The sequence below is a fragment of the Macaca nemestrina genome, chromosome 13 (genome assembly GCF_043159975.1).
Source record: "Macaca nemestrina isolate mMacNem1 chromosome 13, mMacNem.hap1, whole genome shotgun sequence".
Lineage (NCBI taxonomy): Eukaryota > Metazoa > Chordata > Mammalia > Primates > Cercopithecidae > Macaca > Macaca nemestrina.
In genome coordinates this window covers 2,868,312-2,883,850 of record NC_092137.1, presented here as the reverse complement: position 1 = coordinate 2,883,850, position 15,539 = coordinate 2,868,312, and the positions used below count along the sequence as shown (strand labels likewise).

At 53.4% G+C, this 15,539-nt stretch overlaps 1 long non-coding RNA gene across 5 annotated transcripts in view; it reads left to right on the top strand.

The window, feature by feature from the left end:
• LOC105497566 (uncharacterized) overlaps positions 1 to 15,539 on the top strand; it is a 141,603-nt gene that overhangs the window by 96,990 nt on the left and 29,074 nt on the right. The gene's annotated exons all lie outside the window — the stretch shown is intronic.

The following is a 15,539-nucleotide window of genomic DNA, read 5'->3' as shown; positions in this document are numbered from 1 at the left end:
CAGCAGGTTCTCCTCCATCAGCCTCCTCCCTCATTCCAGCAGGTACTCTTCCATCAGCCTTTTCCTCACTCCACAGGTGCTCCTCCATCAGCCTCCTCCCTCAGTCCAGCAGGTTCTCCTCCATCAGCCTCCTCCTCACTCCAGCAGGTGCTCCTCCATCAGCCTCCTCCTCACTCCAGCAGGTACTCCTCCATCAGCCTCCTCCTCACTCCAGCAGATCCTCCTCCATCAGCCTCCACCCTTAGTCTAGCAGGTGCTCCTCTAACAGCCTCCACCCTCACTCCAGCAGGTGTTCCTCCATCAGCCTCCTCCTCACTCCACAGGTGCTCCTCCATCAGCCTCCATCCTCAGTCCAGCAGGTGCTCCTCCATCAGCCTCTACCCTCAGTCCAGCAGGTGCTCCTCCATCAGCCTCCACCCTCAGTCCAGCAGGTGCTCCTCTAACAGCCTCCACCCTCACTCCAGAAGATGCTCCTCCATCAGCCTCCTCCTCACTCTTGCAGATCCTCCTCCATCAGCCTCCACCCTCAGTCTAGCAGGTCCTCCACCATCAGCCTCCTCCCTCAGTCCTGCGGGTGCTCCTCCACCATCAGCCTCCTCCCTCAGTCCAGCAGGTGCTCCTCCATCAGCCTCCTCCCTCAGTCCAGCAGGTGGTCCTCCATCAGCCTCCTCCTCACTCTTGCAGATCCTCCTCCATCAGCCTCCACCCTCAGTCTAGCAGGTCCTCCACCATCAACCTCCTCCCTCACTCCAGCAGGTGCTCCTCCATCAGCCTCCTACCTCAGTCCAGCAGGTGCTCCTCCATCAGCCTCCTCTCTCACTTGTTTCTTTTTTTAAAGTACCCATCTCACTGAGGCCTCTCTCTCAACCTCATTTCTTAATTTTTACCCCACACACTTCCTGTGCTTGGCATCTACTTTTTTTCCTTTTAGGATACTTCCAACATTTTACATACTTTACATATTTCTCTTGTTCATTGTCCCCTACACTAGGCCTGAGCCGTGGGGAGAATGATTTTGCTGTTTTCAAGGCCAGATCAGTCATGATGCTTTTCAGTCCTCAGTAAATGTTGATAGGATGAACGAATAACTGGACGAATACACAGAAATGTGCCGAGTATTAGGACATGACAGGATCAGACTTGCCAGAGACTCTCCTTGCCTGAACCAACCTGCGCCAGTGCTGGGCGTGTCGGCACCCACGGCCCTGCGTGGGAATGGACTTTGCCCAAACACCCTGCGGAAAATGTGTGGGATGTTCCCGCCGAGGTGAGCCCAGAGGCCGGGCCTCCCTCCTGCGTGGTGCTGAGGCCTGGGAGGAGCAAGCTCATCTCGACTGAAACTTCCCCTTGTGCCAGGGACTACTTAGACACCGGGTAGAGGTCGGGGCTGCTGTTGGGTAATGGGGTCCCTGCTCCCAGTGAGACGTCAGCTCTAGGAAGTCAGCAGCCCCTCTGTCCTGGGCTCCTCATCTGCATCACGGGGCCCTGGGCTGAGCCTCCAGCTCTGTCTGGTCCTAAGCCAATGCTCCATCCCCCGCTGGCCTCGTTGGCGCCCTGCTCTTTTCCAAGGCTTCTTCCCAGGACTCTGCCTGACCTGTCAGTTGCTCTGCAGTTCAGCTTTGAAATGCACGTTGTCAGGAGCACCTAAGCCCCAAATTCCAGGCTGGTGGGAGAGCCACGTTGAATATTTAATTGTTTTTCACGTGGTTGCTGCTGAGAGCTGCCCAGGGTAAGGTCAGCTCTGAGATCATCTGAGTTCGTCCGTAATCACCGCCTTTACAGACTTCTCCAAGGGTTCAGTAGGCGGCTCAATTTTCGCCCCATTAATATTAATTCGTTGGCTGTGGGGGCTTGTTCTGATGACATATTCTCTTGTTAAATATTCATTGCTGGAGCTAGAGGTGCACTGCTGACTAACTATTACCGGGGGAAAATTGGAGCAAATCACCATTAACTGCTCCTGACAATCGTCTCTGATTTGTCTCTCTGCCCTTTGAGAAGCAGCCTCCCTGTCAGAGAACGTCCAGCCTGGTCCTTGTCAGGAGACGGGTGGGATGGGAGGCTTCTGGCCAGTTGCACAAGGGTTCTTCTGTGTCTCTTGGATGCACCGAAGGCCGTGAGAGGGGACCCTGCTCTGAACGAGAGCCCTTGGTGGCACGAATCCCCGAGCGCCAGGCCTTGCCTCCTCTCATTGTGCACAGCCTTCTGCTGGCTTCACAGACAGTGGGCTGTTAGGGTGGAAGGTATTTTCTCCACCACATCTGCATGTTTACAGATAAGAAACCGATTCAGAGATGTGAAGGGCGTTGATTAAAGTTTGCATATTAACTAGGGTGGGGCTGGGAGAAAAATCCATGACATGGCAGGCTTCTTATTGGCAAATCAAAACCAGTAAAATCCATATCCTATAGCTGGTTCCATCAAGTAATGTTTAGATCCCACAAGAGCGAGTCAACCTGCTTATAGTTAAAGTCAACCTGCACATCAGATTGTTTCAGATGAGACCGGGTGCGTTCAGGGTGGTGTGGCTGTGGACTCATCCAGTTATTTTAAACAGCAATTGATCAACAGGACTTGACTGACCCTCTGCCCAGCTCTGAGCACCGTTCTAGGCCTGGTGGAGGAGCCCATAATGCCAGGGTCTCATATGACTCTAGAATGAGTCCCCAGCACAGGCGCTGCCATTGGCACAGAGCTACCCACTAACCTGCAGAGGCCTCCGATGTGCCTTGAATCCATTCTCTCTTGTTTTAGTTGGACAGAGCCAGGCTCTGTTGCCTGCTGTCGAGAATCTAAACCATTAGGTTGATGCAGAAGTACTGCAGTTTTTGCCATTACTTTCCATGGCTAACACCGTGATTATTTCTGAACCAATCTAATAGTATCAAGCGTCAGCTGAATAGAATTGGATTAAATGCTTTCTGGTACAAAATTCTTCTTGGGGAATACACTGAGTATTTTGGGGCTAAGAATCTACTTCTTGGCCTAGAAACTCTAGCCCACTGCCCCTCCCTTTTTTTTTGTCTTGGACCTTTCTTTTCTTTGGTCATTTGTGTTTTAGTTCAATTGTTAATTTCTTCATCTGACCTTAATATAAAGGGACTCTTGAAACCAGTGGCCACCTGAGATGTGGGAAGGAGCAATCAGTCACAGCTACACAGGAGGGGCCTGCCAGGGCGCGCTCTCTCTCTCTCACACACACATACACACTCACACACTCACTTACATGCACACACACACACACATGCACATGAATACTATGCACATCCATGCATTCAGGGCCAGAGGAGGTGGGATTGTACTCAGTGATTACACAAGTTGCCGCCGCATCCCCCTCCTGCTCCTACTGCTGATACCACTGCAAGGAGTTAACAATTCTCCAAAAGGAAAAGAAAAGCAAAAAGGAAAAACGTGCTGTCTCAGGTAGTTCTTGTCTTAATGACTTTCTCCTGGCTCAAATCCTGTTTTCTCTAGGATTATTAGTGACTTTCCTGGAAAATTTTTGTCATGAAGCCCCTGGGGTTAGTTGTCCACTGTGGCGAAATGCTGTCTTGATCTGATGTCTGTGAGCTGGGAATGTGATATGTGCTACTTTATCTCGTATATGGGCTTTGTTTCTAAGATGAGATCAGCATGGCTTTCCATGGTTTCAGGGCTGTGCCCTACAAATGCCCTTGCCAATGTGTCCGTCTTTCCCGGGCTCTGCTTTCTCTGAGCCTGTGTCCGTCTTTCCTGGGCTCTGCTTTCTTGAACCTGTGTCCGTCTTTCCTGGGCTCTGCTTTCTCTGAGCCTCTGTCCTTCTTTCCCGGGCTCTGCTTTCTCTGAGCCTGTGTCCGTCTTTCCCGGGCTCTGCTTTCTCTGAGCCTGTGTCCGTCTTTCCCGGGCTCTGCTTTCTCTGAGCCTGTGTCCGTCTTTCCCGGGCTCTGCTTTCTCTGAGCCTGTGTCCGTCTTTCCCGGGCTCTGCTTTCTCTGAACCTGTGTCCGTCTTTCCTGGGCTCTGCTTTCTCTGAACCTGTGTCCGTCTTTCCCGGGCTCTGCTTTCTCTGAACCTGTGTCCGTCTTTCCTGGGCTCTGCTTTCTCTGAACCTGTGTCCGTCTTTCCCGGGCTCTGCTTTCTCTGAGCCTGTGTCCGTCTTTCCTGGGCTCTGCTTTCTCTGAACCTCCCTGTCACCATCCCTCAGGGCTGATTCCGCCCCAACCAGCTCACAGGTGGGTTTCGGGAACCTCTTCACAGTCTTCGTGCACCACTTCTCAAATGTTGGCTCAGGATACGAATGGAGAAAAGCTGCCCCATGACGGGCTGTGTGTCTGCTGCTCAAACTTCAACTGTGGTTTCCTCATCCCAACCAGTAATTTCCCAGGAACCCACCTCCTGTTATACCTCAGAACAGGTTCCTTCCCGGCACCCTTTCCCCGATGATGAGCCATCCAGGCACTTTCGATTTACGATTGTTGCCTTAACACTCCCAGGCTCTGCTGGGTGGCTGTGCTCCATGGTCATTACGAATTACAAAGGCAACAATTTGTTGAACACCTATTATGTTCCAGGCATTTTCCAAAACGATTGCCTAGCAGGCGTTTATTTCCAAACCTTACACAGGATGGCCCCTTTTTTTCTTAAATTGTGGTAAAATACACATAGCATAAATTTTACCACTTGGAGTATGTCTAAGTGTACTGTTCAGTAGTGTTAGGTATATTCACATTGTCGTACAATCAATATTCAGAACATTTTTATCTTGAAAAAACTTAAACTCTCCCCATTAAAGAATAACTTGTCCCCTTTCCCTCAGCTCCTGGCAGCTGCCTTGCTACTTTCTGTCCTCATGAACCTGGCTACTCTAGACATTTCATATAAATGGACTCACGCAGTGTGTGATTGTGTGTGTGTGTGTGTGTGTGTGAGAGAGACTGACTCCTTAGCATAATGTCAAGGTTAATGAATGTTGTGGCATGTGGCAGAATTTTCTGATGCAGTTCTCTCTATCCTTTCCAGCCCTTGTTATTTTCTGTCTCTTTGGTGGCAGCCATCCTAACAGGTGTGATGTGCCTTCGAGGGCCTCTTACCAGTTCGGGGCATTGGGATCACCCACTCGGACAGGAAAGGCCAATGTGGGAGCAGGTTTGTGGACAGAATCTGGCCAGTCTTGCACCTGGGCCCGTGAGTGTGGGGCTCAGTCCTGTGGCTCATGACATGCCCTGCAGGCTGATGTGAGGGACAAGCCGTGGCCAGCGATGCTTGTCTCTGCTCCACGCCGTTCACACACTCATTAGTAGCTGAGACTTGACTCCCCACAGTCCCCCACTGCCTGTCTCTTCAGAGCAAGGCCACTTCTCACACTCAGCCTGAGTCTCCTTGAATGGAGCCTTTCAACAGCCAGGGCCCCTTTTTCCCTGGGCAGAGACCCCAGACTAAGCTGGATAGTGGCACCCTGTGTGTGTCTGCGAAGTGCAGAGAGGCAGTCGGCAGACCAGCCTCACCCTGGCCTCCTTCACCCTGGGGCCCGGGGGCCTCTGCCCGCTCAGCCTCCTTAGGGCCTCCGGGGTGGAGAAACGAGGATGGATGCACTGAGCTCTCGGGCCGAGTGGACACGCCGGCCAGGCCAGGCTGTGGTGTCATCCTGGGTGCGGGCTGCCGAGTGTTGCCCCTGGGGTCTTGGAGAGAGTCCCCTGTGGTTTGCCGTGGAGCAGCTGGAGGACTGAGGGAGGAACAGGCTCTCAGTGAGACACAGCTCCCTCCTGTCTAAGATGGGGACGTGGTGGTGCCCCGGGCCAGAGAAGGCAGCCTTGCTCACAGTCACTCTCTATGTTGGAAATGGGGCTAACGGTCTGCAGATGCTTCTCTCAGCTCTGACATGACCCATTTGTAGAACCCTGGACCAGTGAATTGACCCCCATCAATCCCAGTTTCCACACCCAGGAGGTGAACCCCTCAATGCCACACACACTTCCAGCTGACTCAAGAGACTGAGTGAGACTGGACTCCGGAAGCGGGCGGCCCGGTGCCTGCGTGTGCAGCGGTTCTCAGCAGCGGGCGGCACGGTACCTGCACATGTGTGTGTGTAGGTTCTCAGCAGCGGGAGGCACAGGGCCTGCACATGCGTGTGTGGAGGTTCTCAGCAGCAGGCAGCATGGTACCTGCAAACATGTGTGTGGCGGTTCTCAGCAGTGGGCAGTGCGGTGCCTGCACATGCGTGTGTGGAGGTTCTCAGCAGCGGGCAGCACGGTACCTGCACACACGTGTGTGGCGGTTCTCAGCAGTGGGCAGTACCTGCACACACATGTGCAGTCATTCTCAGCAGCGGGTGCCACGGTGCCTGCACACGTGTGTGCGGCAGTTCTCAGCAGCGGGCGGCAGTTGCAGGTGGTGTGGTGCCTGCACACGTGTGCGGCAGTTCTCAGCAGCGGGTGGCAGTTGCGGGTGGTGTGGTGCCTGCACACGTGTGTGGCAGTTCTCAGCAGCGGGCGGCAGTTGCGGGTGGTGTGGTGCCTGCACACGTGTGCGGCAGTTCTCAGCAGCGGGCGGCAGTTGCGGGTGGTGTGGTGCCTGCACACGTGTGCGGCGGTTCTCAGCAGCGGGCGGCAGTTGCGGGTGGTGTGGTGCCTGCACATGGGTGTGCAGCGGTTCTCAGCCGCCCATTCCTGAGTCTTCCTCTTTCCATCCACACTCTGTGCACTTGCTTACAACACTGAAAGTGTGATGCAGTCTCTTGGGGCCTCGCTTTCATCCTATGCAAGATCTTGGGCTAAAGGATAGTATCCAAGGACAGTTCTGACTTTAGTACTTGGGTTTATTTAAAAAAAAAAAAACAATATTCATCAAGCTATCTAAGGTAAACAGAATGTTGCAATTAGCTTCTTATTGTCACTGAACTCAGTAATGAAGGAATTGAGAATTTTGTTTCCCTTTCATCATTTTTATGTTTCCTTGTACGCTGTAATGAATGGCACCACTTACTCTCAGGTAACTATGTGGAGTGACATGAGCTAATTACATACTTTGTAACCTCCAATCAGCAGAATCTCACAATATATCATGATAATGCCCCTGTATTTCACTGCGGGAATGGCTGGCAGAATAGCGGGTTAATTATGCATGGGTTTAATAGAATCATGGTGTGGGGCAGGAGTGGGGGCCTCAGGAGAGGAAGATGCGGAGTCAGCTCCTCTGCCCTTCCCAGTTCTGATGGCTGCACAGTTGTCCTCTGCTGCCGGGGTGGATATGTTGGTTGCATTTATTTGTATGATTATAAAAAGCTCTTCCCTTTGCAAAGCAATTTGTACTGAACAAAATACATTCAAAGGTAGTGTTTCATTTGATTCACAAATAAACTTAGGAATTGGTAGACAAAGGAATATTACTATGTTTATTTTGATTTTTCTTTTATTTATTTATATATATATTTTTTGATAAATGAAATTGTGTCTCGGAAGTGATGAAGCTAAGCTCTGGCAGAACCGGGACTCAAACCCCTGTTCCTGGACCCGGGACTTGGGGCTCCTCCAGGACCACATCTCCTGGAAGAGAGTTTTAGACATGGGGAGCCATGGCGAGCTGAGCTTGCTCCATCTTCGGCCACCCACGGCTGTCTCTGCCACACGTAGTCACATGTATGACATGCTTTTATCTTCATCACCCTCAGTGATGTCCACATCTGCTCATTCACTTCCCTGTCATCTCACAGCGGGTGCATGGAGGCATTGCTTGCTGTCCTTGCTGTCTGAGGTCATCCTAGAGACCCGAGGTGCTGTGGGCGTCTGCGATACCCACAGGACCCTGTTGTTGAAGAGAATGTGTTCCTTTGCTGTTGGAGTAGACTGCTTTCTCTCTGAGCCCTGGCTTTCGTTCCTGCCATTTCTTGTTCTCCTCCCACTGTGAGGGGCTGCGTCTTGCTGGGATCGGCCAGTCACCTTCACATTGCTGTGTGTCTTACTGCATATCGTCTCGCATGGCCTCCCAGGGGAGCGGGACACACGTGTGTGAGGACTGTGGAAGTGAGCATCCCTGAGAGTCTCAGGCAGGCGTCGGAATCTCTCTCTGGCATTAATTTTCTCTGACAGCCTGGAGCCGCCTCTGCTCATATTCTGGGTCTCAGCTGTGTCCCGCGTAGCTGAGGGCACTGACTGTGAGACCTCGGGACGAGCGATGAGTGTCTGTCCCCACAGGCCATGACCTGCGAGCCGAGGGAGCCGCTTCTCGTTGACTGAGGGAGCAGCGTAGATGAGCGCAGGCCCTGTGAGCAGCCGCAGCCAGCGCCTCCTCCACAGTCCATTAAAAAAATCGAGTGTGCGTGGGGGGTGTGGTGGGTGGAGAGGGCTGGAAAAAGCCCCCTGAGCATTCACGTGGCAGGTGGTCCGTGCACATGAGACTTGTTCATGTTCACGATGCCTCCAGCAAGCAGGCACTGTGCTCTCACTCCACAGAGGGAGGGGCTGGGGCTCATAGGCAAAGCTGCCCTCTCTGCCCTGCTGAGATGTGGCTGGGGACAGAGACTAAGCCCTCTCCACCCCTGCTGCCTCCTTCCCCAGCCTGGAGCACGCCAAGGACCGAGACTCTTGCTGCAGCCCTGGGCGGCTGTGCCTCCTCACCCCTGCACCCTGATGTCTCCCCTCACTCTTTCCCTCCAGTCTGGAATGAAGAGATGAGAAGCTGGATCTTCTTATGTGAGAAATGACCCTCCAGCCGTGGCTGCATCACTAGGCACAGGACTGCATCCTGTGGTTCACCTAGAATTCTTGACCAAGGCACCATTGCAGCATCCTCCCTCCCTCCCTGTGTTCTCTCCTGGCCTCCCTGCTGTCTGCTACCCAATCTCCAGTAGCCCAACCACCTCCTCACTCCACCAACCTCTTCTCTCTGACTCTGATGGCTGGTCACTGTCACTCCCTCCGTCCCTCTGGACTACTCTTGTTTTCTCTCCTCCCACTCAGGCTTTCTTCTGGGCTCTTTTGTGGGCCCCACCTCAACACAGAGGCTGGTATTTCTTGGGTCTCGTTCATTTGCTTTGGGCAGACGTGACTGCAGGCCTTTGGTGACTTTAGAAATGCTGCAGCAATGAAGGCTCTGAGACCCAGATACCCAATGGCACTAGACTCAGTGCCCTGCACAGAGCTCCTGCCCAGTGCGATGAAGAAGGCAGTGGGCACCGTGGCCATCTGCACGTGGCAGCTCAGGGAGGGGAAAGGAGTCCAGTGTCCACCGTCACTCAGCTGCTCTGTTTCCTGCTGGTGCCCGCTATCCTCCTGTCTCCTCTCTGGGCTGCGGGCTCCTCCCTCCCTAGCTGGGTCCTCCTGTCTCCTCTCTGCCCTGCGGGCTCCTCCCTCCCTAGCTGGGTCCTCCTGTCTCCTCTCTGGGCTGCGGGCTCCTCCCTCCCTAGCTGGGTCCTCCTGTCTCCTCTCTGGGCTGCGGGCTCCTCCCTCCCTAGCTGGGTCCTCCTGTCTCCTCTCTGGGCTGCGGGCTCCTCCCTCCCTAGCTGGGTCCTCCTGTCTCCTCTCTGGGCTGCGGGCTTCTCCCTCCCTAGCTGGGTCCTCCTGTCTCCTCTCTGGGCTGCGGGCTCCTCCCTCCCTAGCTGGGGACAGTTGGTCCAGGTGTCATTTCCTCCAGAGCTTGGACACAGCCAGACCCTCCCTGCCCCCAGGAGGCTGCGCTTCTGTTACTGTTAAACATTCGGTGGACTCACCACTCTGTGCAGGGCATGTGGCTGCATCCTGGATTAAGAAAACAAGCTCTTGGAGGGGAGAGACCTTCCTTATTTCCTGCGCATCCTTCACAAGCAAAGTGACAAGCAGGTCACAAGCACGTAGCCCAGCCACATTCATGTTTGGAGTGTCTACTCGGGGACAAGACTCGTGGCCATCTGCAGTCACACAGGCCTCACACAAGGCCTCATTCTATCCTTACGGCAACTGGGGGAAAAGTTCAGGTAAAGCTTTCAAGTACCATCAGGCCTGTTTCCCAGAGGAGGAAATGGACGCTGATAGTAGCTAATTTACCTGCCCAAAGCACATAGTAGGTGGCATGGTCAGGACTTTAACCCTGAGCTTTTGACTCCAGGCCCTAGATTCTATAAACTCTTTAGGAAACGTACTCCCCGGCCAAGTGCAGCATTTCACTGGCTTAGGAATTTAACACACGTCGGCAAAAGGGCCACAGTGAGCACATCTGCATGCAGGAGGGACGGAAGGAAGGTCGGCATCACCCGGGGCTGTGACCCTCCCGCGGCATGTGCCTGCCCTGTGCCCCAGTGACCGTGAGGGCCCCTCCTCTCTGCTGCGGACTCCCTGCCAGCAGGCAACAGGTCTATGGGCTGTTTTCTTTCTTTCTTTCTTTCTTTGAGACAGAGTCTCGTTTTGTCGCCGAGACTAGAGTGCAGTGGTGCGATCTTGGCTCACTGCAACCTCCACCTGGGGTTCAAGTGATCCTCCTACCTCAGCCTCCCGAGCAGCTGAGACTACAGGCATGCACCACCATGCCCAGCTAATATTTGTATTTTTAGTAAAGATAGAGTTTTACCGTATTGGCCAGGCTGGTCTTGAACTCCTTACCTGGTGATCCACCCATCTCGGCCTCCCAAAGTGCTGGGATTACAGGCATGAGCCACTGTGCCCCGCCTGGGCTGCGTGTTTACCATTGAGAGGGGCTGTTGCGATCCCAAATAGACCCTGTCGAGACAAAGCCTGGCAGGTACAGAGAACAGGATTAAATGCAGCACAATAAAGAGGCGGAAATGGGTGGAGAAGGGAGAGGCCAGCTGCCGGCAGAGAAGCCCCACTCGATCCGTGTGTGGTGTGAGTCCTGTGTGCAGCCTGTGTGTGTGTGTTTGCGGGTGGTGTATGTGTGTGTGTGATGTGTATTTATGGGTGGTCAGTGTGTGTGTGTGGTGTGGTCTGTGTGTCTGGTGTGTGGCTCCAGTGTGTGTGTGTCTGTGCTTGTGTGCACATGTGTGTTGTTGTCATGCAGTGCATGGGTGTTATGCGTGTGCTTATGTGTGGTGTGTATCTGGTGTGTGATGCGTTGTGTGTAGTTATATGTGGTCTGTGTGTCTGGTGTAAGTGCGTGCTTCTGGACGCGTGTGCACGTTTGTGCTGTGTACGCTTCGTGCTGTGTGTTGTCAGCAGTGTGTGGGGGTCAGTGTGGCCAGGAGTGCTGGTTGTGGGGACAGCAGCTTTGTCACCAATTCACAGCTACCCAGGGAGCAGAGATTTAAAAGCTGAAGCTTTAAGAGCTCTGGGTCCCTGAGAGCCATGGAGGACTCTGTGAAACAGCCCACCTGGCTCCCTCCTCCAGGCTGTGCCCTGTGGGAGCACCGGGCTGGGCTCCTGAGTCTGCACCCCTGCTGCAGCCCCACCTTGGGGAGTGGATCTGGGGGTCACTCTGTAGGGAAAGCGAGTAGGGGCCTGGCTCAGGATAGAACTGGTAGCCTGGGGGTGCAGGTGGGAGGTGCCCACCCTCCCGGGACACCTGAGTAACAACAGAACCCACTCTAACAGCAGTGTGGGCACGGCTGAGACGTAGGCTGGGCCCCAGGGAGGCAGGGAAGGGGGTCAGGAAAAACTCCAGAAAGCACCTGAGGGCACAATTCATGCCTTAGATGGGAAGAACCTTCCACAGTGTGTGGAGAGACCCAGTGAGCAGCCTGGGCTGAGTGGGGGCTGCAGGACTGGGAGGAAGGAGACAGGGCCGGGAGGCAGGCAGGTGCCCTGAGCAGATGTGCGTGAGGGGGGCCAGTCGGACCTCCCATCCAAGGTGAGGGGGGCCAGTCGGACCCCCATCCAAGGGCCCCCAGACTCCAGGTAGTGGCCTTTGCCACAGCTCCTCACCTCAAGATGGCGGGGGAGCAAGTTGTGGGGGAATGTGGGGGACTAAGGGCCACTAACATTTCATAGCTAGCAGAGCAAAGCCTCACTGCGGTCAGGTCAGACGGCCTGTGGAGATGGGAAGCAGGTTGGGAGAGGAGCCTTGGGCCCAGCACAGGCTTGTTTTGCTGCCCTGCAGCGGGGGGATCCGTGCCAGTTCAGGCAGTGTGGACGCCATCCCTTTCCTAGCCCCTCCCCTCATTTCAAAACGACCGTTTGCTTTTCCTTTAGGTGCATCATTAAGGACTCACCTTAGCATGGAAATGCCATGATATGCAGAATGGGAAATGCCAAGTGTGCGGGATGAGGATGAGTTCCTCTACCCGGCATGTGGGTGGTGTGTGCAGTCCAGTGCAGTAGCCAGGCCAGAGCAGAAGGCATCAAAGGCAGACATGCAAGGGAGCTGGCATTCCAGGGAGTGGACACAAAGCAAGCAACGCGCACCTGTGGTGTGATGTGATGCGGAGGTGGGGAAATCAGCAAGGGGAGGGATAGAGGTGACGGGCGCGGGTCAGACAGCCAGAAAACCGTCTTGGAGGAGGCAATATCTGATCAGAGAGGGAAATAAAGGTGTGGGATGTGAGGAGATTTGGAAGAAGAGTGCCCTGGAATTCGGAGCAGTGGGTGCGGTCACGGTGAGGTGGGGTGGGCTTTGTCTAAGTAGCAGATAGCCACGAGGTGAGGAAGAAGGGGTGCGGTGAACGCGAGGGTCTGAGGGTTGCAGACCCCCGAGTGGGGCCCTGCAGGTGCAGGCAGCAGTGCAGATTTCATGCCTAAAATGGCAGCTTCTAAAGCAGTAAGTGCATCAGTGACGTAATCTAAGTACATTTGAGAACCAAGCGGCACACAGGTCAGATGTCGAGGGGCAGAGGGGATGTTGGGAGGGGAGTTATGGTTATAATCCAGGTGGCAGGAGATGGCTGAGGATTTAAGCGGCAGAGGTGAAGAGGGGGTGACACACAGATTTCGGAGATCTCACTGGTAGACAGGATGCCGCCTGGGAGGGAAAGGGAAAACTGAAGAATGACTGGGTTTCTGTTAAGGTGTCAGGAGCTGTGCTGCCGTTTGCCGACGTGGGAAAGACTGGACGAAGGTGGCATTAGGAGAATGGAGAGTAGGGCTCTGCCTTAGAAACATTAAGTTTGGGGCATCTATCAGCCCAAATGCAGAGATGTCCACTTGGGAGCTGGATCCACAGCCCTGGGTCAGGAGCTTGTTGAGGTGAGAGGTGCTCAGTATGACAGTGCTGGGAAGTGGGGAAGGGCAGAGATGAGGATGGACAGCGAACTTGAAGGTCGGAATATGAGGAGCCATCAGGGAAGGAACCTGAGAAGCAGTCAGCAGTGAGGTGAGGGGAGGCCAGGGTCATGGAGGCCAAGGGAAGAGACATGTCTAGGAAGCAGCGTTCAAATGTGTCAAACACATGTCAGTGTTCAAATGTGCCGAATACTGCTGTCATTCAAGAAAGCTGGAGACTAAGAATTCTTTTTGGATTCAGCTAGAGGGAGCTTTCTGTTACCCTTGATAAAAGTGACCATAGGTGGAGGTGATCAGGGTGTGGTGAGGTGAGAATGGAAGGTGAAGTGGAGAAAGAACAACAGATGACAATTTTGTAAGAAAATGGGGTAAAATTAGGGACATGGAAACTACGGGTTTCTTTCCCTGTTTTATTAAGATGATAACTATCACAGCACGGTTATAATCTGGTGGAAAATGGCACAATACAGGGAGATGCTGATGCGGAAGGGGGAGAGGGTGAGAGTAGCAGTAGGTTCCTTGAGTGGCTGGATTTCTAGGCAACATTGAGGCGTCATTAAGGTCTATGTTCTACATTTAAATTTAAAATGAGAATGGTCAGCATAGTTGTGTGTCTGTGGATGTGTGGATGTGAGTGTGTAACGCTTTTGTTTATCCACGGAGAAGCAGAGCTTGAATTTTTCCAGGTGAATGAGTATCTTGGAAGAAGCGTGGAGAAAGACTTGCCAAGGTACACAAGCAGTGCTGACATTGATGAGCTATGTTCTCTGATCTATTCATGATGGAAGTGAGGCCATGGGTTTGTGGGCAGTAGAAGCATGGTAGGGTGAGTGGATTGGAGGTTGCAATGGGGCTAAACATGAGCTATCTTGGAAGTTCTACAATGAGTGATCTGGAAATGATCTGGAAATATGGACGGCTCAATGGTAGGCTTTTAAAACCAGACACTGGAGGATACACATGATTGGTAATACAAAAATCGAGGAGGGCGTGGCTCTGCAGTGAGAGGCTCATTCAGGTGGCGACACCATTGGATATGGTTGAGGGGTGTGAGCATGGAGGATGGAGTTGGCCCAAAGACAGGAGTGGTGACGGGAGCTGTCGTTAGTGAACCAGGTGCTAAAAAGAAGCCAGTGGGGTGCCCCTGAGCTGGCGAATGACAGCAAAAAGCAGGGTAGCATGCAGCATAATATGATGGAATGTGCTTGCAAGGTAGGGGTGGGGTTGTGAAGGAGAAGGAAACAGCAATGGCTGGGGAAGGTCAAGCAGGGGAGGTGCCCACACCACCTCTATCCCAGTGGTGCCTTGGGGGTGGGAGATAAAAGAGCATGACTGAAAAGAGGACTTGGTAATCTTAAGGGAGATCCACACTTCAGTCGGAGAGGGCAATGGATGGAAGACTTAGGGAGGGTGTGGGGATGTGTGGTTGACAGTCTGTGCCCGTGAGAGGGCAGAGAGAAGGGGTGACTGGGACTGGGAAAATGTGTTGAATGGGAAGAGACGATGCATGTGAGTGGGAGGTCACAGCTTTGGGTGATGACAATAAGTTAACAGTGGGAAGGCTTGGTTTTTGAATTAGAAGTAACTAGTTTCGCTTTTGGTCTGTAAGACATGGGGCAATTATGTCTAATGGCAGCGGCTGCTATGGTTTGAATGTTGAGGTCCCCACCCCAAGTTAAAACGTGGATCCCTAATCCCCAGTGCAGCCGTGTTGGGAAGTGGGGCCCTGAGACGATGGTTAGTTCCCGAGGCAAAGCCCTCATGAACGGGATCAATGTCCTCAGAGAAGACATCTCAGGGGCTTGTTCTCTGCTACTGCCGTGTGAAAACCCAGAAACGAGGTAACATCTATGAAGCAGAAAGAGCCCTGGTCAGATGCCACATCTGCTGGCACTTTGGTATTGGACTTCCAGCTCCCAGAACTGTAAGCAATACGCTTCTGTTGTTTATAAGTTACTGAGTCCAAGGTATCTTGTTATAGCAGCCTACGTGGCCCAAGACAACGTCCTTCTTAGAATGGGCATTCACGCACTGCAGACATGCAGACAGCGCTGGGAGGGTGGTGGCAAGATGGACGGAGAGAGGACTGGCCATGAGCACGTGAAGCTCTGGCGTCTCTGGTACACATGGAGGTGGGCTTCCTGCCGTGGAAGGGAGAGGATGTGAGGACCAAGGGGAGTTCCCGAGATGTGGAGGGACTGAGAGGGGAGAAGCTGTGGCTTGATGAGGGGCAGTCTTCCCAAGGTCAGATGGGATCTGGAGTACCCACGTGCACCAACCGTTGTCTTGTCTGAGGTTTGGGTGTATCTCATTCCATGAGGAAACTTCCAGGCCATTGTGTTTGACTCTGAGTCCTGGTTAGTGGTTAGAGCTCTGGCTGAAGGTCAGGCATTGGACCAGGGGATGCCCTTTAACCTGGCCAGGCT